We start from the raw sequence: 6217 nt of genomic DNA, 5'->3' as shown, positions 1-6217 counted from the left end.
ATAAGTTGTTTCTTGTAATAGTTAATATATATATGTATTCATTAAGTTATTTGATAAAATTTTATTTAATTAGAATTACTTGCATAAATGAACTAATTATTTAAATTTATAAGCTAAAAGTAATTATTTATGCTATTGATTTTTGTAACGTATTCTCTAATTACAAGAATAAAACCCCCTTTAAAAAAGTTATAATTAGATAGGTGGATATTATAAACTATATACAGTTATTCATAAAATATTAATAATATCAATATATACGAATACAATTGGAAAAAGAATTTGAGTTGAATGGCAGCCAGATGGAAGACTATGACCAAAGTGAGCCAACCTATCAGCACAAGTATTTGCTTCCCGAAATTGGTGATGAATATTCCAGTTAGTAAGCCTGCTGCATCTGTTTCTGATAGCCAAGACTAAAGATCTAGTAGCATGTAAGTTAATTTCCTTCTGGAGACAAAGCTTCACTGCAACAAGGGAGTCTGCTTCAATGATCAGATGAGAGCAACCAATATTCAAAGCTAGCTCCAGGCCTAGTAAAATTCCCAAAAGCTCCGCTGTCGTCACTGTTCCACCGTCCAAATTTGCACTAAAGCAAGCTATAAATCTTCCATCAGAGTCCCTTAGGATCCCACCACAAGCTGCTCTTCCTCCATCTAACACAGAGCCATCTGAGTTGAGCTTAATAAACGGGTGATCTGGTGGCTTCCATTTGATCTGTCTTTCAATGAAGTTGCAAACCTTTTTCCTGCTCTGAGCAAGCTCGAGGTGTGCCATAGAGTAGTCCTTCGCTAAACGGAAGGCCAAAAAATGAATGCTATTCTCTGCTACGGCCTCATCGCTATCAAAGATCACCTTATTTCGACGAAGCCAGAGTGCATTCATTATGCATACAAAAAGGAGGGGCCAGTGAACCCCTTTGAAGAGGGATTGGGATGATAAATTCTCCAACAACCAAGGGAGAAGGGGGGTGTTGAAAAAGTTACCAAATCTCAATCTGGCATCAATGCTCATCCATGTTTGTCTCGCAACTCTGCAGTCTCGGATCACATGGAGCATCGATTCGATTGCCTCACCACAACTAACACAAGATCCATCCTGGGTCATATTTCTTTTGACTCTAATCTCATTTGTTAAAAGCACTTCATTTGCAACAAGCCAGCAAAAAGTACGCAGCCTTTGGGGAGCTTCAAGCTTCCAGATCTTCGAAAACAACTCAGCTTTAGAATTATCTGAAGGGCTTAGGTAGAGAGAGCAAGCTGACTTGATAGAAAACGCACCGTCTGATGTCAACAGCCAGGCTAGAATATCTTCTCCCATCTCTGGTTCAGGTGTTTTCGTCGACCTGAAAACGGGAATCCAATCGTCACCTAGGACTACTGCAATTCGATTGAGATCCCACCTCCGGTCTGATACATAGTCACACACCCGTTCCTCCAAAGATATAGTTAGATTAAGTATTTAATATGGACTTTTTACATTAAATTGGATCATAAGAATAAAGATATATAATTTTATTTTATTAAAGAATTCAAAAATATATAAGATAAAATTTGTGAACAAAACAATTTAATAAAAGTTAATAATTGTATAAGAAAAGTTGTGAACAAAACAATTTAATATTAACTTCCCATAAAAAATTTAACTTTAAAATTAAAATTTTAATAAACAAATTAGTAATCCATACTGTGCACGGAAAAACCTTATTCAAGTTAATAATTTTTTTATAAGCATATTGAAAATAGCCATAATATTTATAGGCTTCCATCAAATTTAAAAGTAAATATGATCAATACAACAATAATTTTCTATGATTCTATCCAATGATTTTTTTTTATACGGGATTCTATCATATAATTACATATATGATAGAATTTATATAATTTAACAAATTTTTTAATTAACAAAACAAAAAAATTAAAATGCTACGAAAAAATAAATTTTTTTATAACTCTTGTGAAAGAAAATGAATTTAACCATTATAAAAACAAATGAAAGACAAGATGTTATCTAAAAATTAAAAAGTCTTTTTGTATGAAACAAAAATAAATTAATCCAGTCCAGCTCCCTATATTCCCAAGCTTAATCCAGACTTGGTCCTATACAACTCCGATCATCACCGAATTAGTTATAGATTTTCAAAGTTTCTAGCTTCATTTAAAAAAAATGCAGAAAACCAGGTTTTACGATTTAACTTTGAAAAATCATAACTAATGTTCCAGTTATACGAAACCTTCAAAATTGAATCTTAGCAATTTTACTTATTCTACTTTACTTGGCTTTTAATCTCGTATCATTTCAATCACTATTGAGTAACTGGTTCACTTTCCAAATTTGCCGTTGAATTCAAAATTCAGATTTCCAACAAGTTAGTTCAACTTTTCAAAATTCAGCTCTCCAACTATCCTCTAAACCAAACTCCAATCAATTTACCAACTAAGTCCATTACAATAACCAGTTCAACAGTAATCAACCAATATAATCCATTAGGATTCAACAATCACAGCAATTATTGGTCAAATAATTCACAATTCGCATAATCAATCCATATCACTAATTAATAATTCCAATCACACATCACAAGCACAATTCAGCATTCATATCATCAATTAATCACTCACAACAATTAAAGCTATTTGCAATTTACTCAATAAATCTTGTGGACATTCTTAAATTAAAATTGTTTAATTAAACCCCCTACATATGCAACAATTCAAGGTTTAAACCATAACATGGTTAACTTGCACAAGGTAAAGTAACTTCAAGCAAAAATGCTTTTTCGGATCATAAATTTGGAACTAAGAAACAGCTGAAAATCAGTAAACGGATTAAGAACTTGTGAGTAAAGGGTCTTCAATGAAAATCCAAACAAGCAAAGCATTGCAAAAGTGCAAGGGTAAAACTTGCATTGATTAAAAGTTTAAAACAAAGGTCTATAAAGGAAGAAAGCTTGAACATTCAAAGCACTTTTTCATACAATAAATAATGTTACAGTATTAAAAAAAAAATCAAACAAATAAAATGCACAAAAAGAGAGAACTAACCAACAAGTATATATTCAAAACTTTTGAAAGGTATTGAAAACAATGCTCAACTCAGGTGTTGAAAAACAACAAAGAATCTTAGATTTCAGAACATGATTGAAAAACAAATGAAGGAGGAAAGAAAGACCCTTCTTCAGAATTCAATGCAATATTCAGTACACAATAAACTAAATTGGTTTGAGTTGTTTTTCACAACAAGGTAAGGGTATTAATCCAAAGCAGCATCAACCAGTAGGAAAACGAAAAAGGAAAAGAAAAAAGAAATCATGGGTTTTGAAAAAGTGATTACTACAAAGAAATTTCTATTCACAAAAATTCATGCCCCCTAATTTGCGTGCTATTTTGAGTCATTTTACCATGAGAAATATGAAGTGTGTAACTGAGCAGAAATAAAATGAGTCAAAAATTGAAATCTAAATTTCAGAATCAAAGGAATCCTAAGATTGAAAAGGGAAGAACTTGAAGGATCCCAAAAGAAATAGTGCCCTTGAAAGAAAAGCCACGTTCAACAAACAAAGCCATAGCAGAACAGATTATCAAACAAAAAAAATTCAACTAAACTTTCAGATCGGAAAAGATCTTCAATTCCACTAACAGATCATAAAAGAAAATTTGCCACACCTAAACAGAGAATATTATAATTCCAATCTAGCAAACAAGAATAACACTCCATGCATATATTCGTCACGTAGTTCTTCTACCTAAGCAACCGAATAACTGTTTTTTTTTTTATTATTGATTCGAAAGAACAAATCACGAGTGGTTCAAAATTATGTTAACTTCAAAGATCATCAACATAAGAAGAACAACCTTGTTTTATCAAAATCCAAAACAAAGCATCTCAATTAGCAGCTAAGTGAATCCACAATCCACAAATCCAAATACTGTTCTATGAGAGGAATAAGATAATAATTCACAGTAAAAACATATCGAATCTTCTAGATAATTGATGAAATATTGAAATCAGAAACCATAGAAAATAACATGAAAATGAAGAAGATTAAAGCAAATATTCACAAAAGCGTGAAAGATTAGAACTCGCTACAAGGCAGGAATTGCGAACCGGAACCGAAACTAAAGTCATTGCAAAAGCAAGTTTAAGAAAAGCTACCAAATAATAACTCAAGGATGGGTACAAAGAAGAGAAAAGAGGTGTCAAGAATCGACAGATGACTCATGATGACAAGAACCAAAAGACAAGAATGACAAAAAGAAAAGGATGACATTCCTATAGGCCTCTGATAGTGCCACAATTTGTACAAATAGGCGCGCTTCTATTTATACAATTGTGATCCTACTATAGGACACTTGCTCCATATTACACTGATTAAACCTAAGCTCTGATACCACTTTATCACGGCCCAAAATGAGCCATGACCGGCGCTCAGGAAAATAGTCCCTTAGCAAGCCTAAACCGACTCAATTATAAGTTGAATAAGAACGGCTCCACCTCTATGGGTAGCCCTTTCCTCTTGTGTGTCCTAACAAAATAACAGATCTAACGTGTGGCCTACACTTTAGGCTAGCAACACCCCTGCTAGCTGGAGTCTGAGTCAGATGCATCTAAGTTAACGTCATAACCGCCGTTAACTACGGTTTTCTAATACGAGCCTCCCAAACCAATTCAAAACATATAGTTTCAAATACAATAAATCTTTAATCTCTCAAATATATAAGGTATCGAATCAAATCAATCAGATAATACTTTCTTATCAGAAATATTTTCACATCATACTTTTTCAATCATAGAAACATATTTCATAATTTCTATGTGTGTGCCAACAAATACTTTAATACTTCAAAAGTATATATTCAAATAAAATCAATATTCTAAAATAATATAAAATTTTATCAAACATATATATAGTCTCATGTAAAAATTCCTAATATATGAATTTCATAAGAAGAATTGCTCAGCTATAATAAATCAAGTATTATAATCAAATCAAAGTTCTTCAATAATAGTTTTATAAATATAATTAAAAACTCATAATAGCATAAACCAAAAGCTTAACGGTTATAAATGTAAAGCCTACTCACAGCATGGTCCTAACGGACCGAAGAGACCAAACCCAGAGTGCGTCTCACGACAGCGACAATGACCACAACACCAGGCAGTCATTTCAAATCGAATACAGAGACAAAGGCAGATAAAATTCTGGAAGATCCAAAACAGAACAAGGACAAAAATAAATCAAAACAAGGACAAGGTAAAAATGAATTAGTGGCAGAGATAAGGTGAAAACAGGACAGACTAAGGGAAGAAGCTAGACCAGAACAGTGGCAAGGTAGTGTTGCCGGTGAGTTTGGAAGCTCCGACGTGTTTTCCGGCGACGGTACCGCCGTTCCTAGCGACTAGAGGCATGGCGACGAGTCTCCTTCTCCTCCGGTGAGTTCCTCCTCCCCCCTCTGTTCGTGTATGGTGATGTTTCTCTTTCTGCGAACTCTCTCGTTCTCTCTTTCCCGCTAGAGCTCCTCTTCCCGGAAACCTAACAGTGGCAGCGGCGGTGCAGCAGCTTGGCGATGGGGTCTCCATCGGCAAAGACGGATCTGATGACGATGAGACTGACCGCGTCCCTCTTCCTCGCGGGTCCTCCTCCTTCTCGGCGACCATGATGGCGGCACCGCAAAACGCTAATGGCAGCGACACTCCTCCAGCTTCCTTCACCTCGCAGACTCCCTCTTTCTCTAGGGTTGACGTCGATGGCGACTTGGCAGCAGCAGAACTTCGGCGACGAGGCGTGGAGGCAGCAGCCCCTTCTACCGTTCTCTCCTTCTTCTTTTTTTCTGCGTAGGTGTATTTGTGTATGGTGTGAGTTTTGAAAAGAAGGGGGCTGTTGTTGATGAGGAAGAGTGGAAGTTGTTTAGTAATTTAGGGTTAGGGTTGGGTAGGAGGAATAAGGGTAATGTAGAAATTTTGATAAAATTAAAGGGTAGGATAGTAATAATAGAAAAAAAGAAGCTTGGAACATTACAGGAAGAATACATACTTTCTGAATAAAAATATTAAATTAAAATTTGTTTATTTGATTTCATATCACTTTTTGTCTTTGTTCTTTTTAAGTAGTTACTTTTATTTATTATTTCTTTTGTCTTTTAAAAGTTACATTTAAATATATACTATAGCATAAAAATGAAAATATTTGACAAAATATATAAGTACGAATGTAATG

At 34.3% G+C, this 6217-nt stretch overlaps 2 protein-coding genes across 4 annotated transcripts in view; both read left to right on the top strand.

Annotated features, from left to right (window-relative positions):
- The window catches only part of LOC107628793 (TMV resistance protein N), a 32289-nt gene that overhangs the window by 2501 nt on the left and 23571 nt on the right, over nucleotides 1–6217 (top strand). The gene's annotated exons all lie outside the window — the stretch shown is intronic.
- Nucleotides 1–6217, top strand: part of LOC107628789 (disease resistance protein RPP5-like) — a 25725-nt gene that overhangs the window by 2399 nt on the left and 17109 nt on the right. The gene's annotated exons all lie outside the window — the stretch shown is intronic.

This window comes from Arachis ipaensis, chromosome B03, assembly GCF_000816755.2.
Source record: "Arachis ipaensis cultivar K30076 chromosome B03, Araip1.1, whole genome shotgun sequence".
In the NCBI taxonomy this organism is placed as follows: domain Eukaryota; kingdom Viridiplantae; phylum Streptophyta; class Magnoliopsida; order Fabales; family Fabaceae; genus Arachis; species Arachis ipaensis.
Note: the sequence above shows the minus strand (reverse complement) of the source record. Positions and strands in the feature narration are given on the sequence as shown.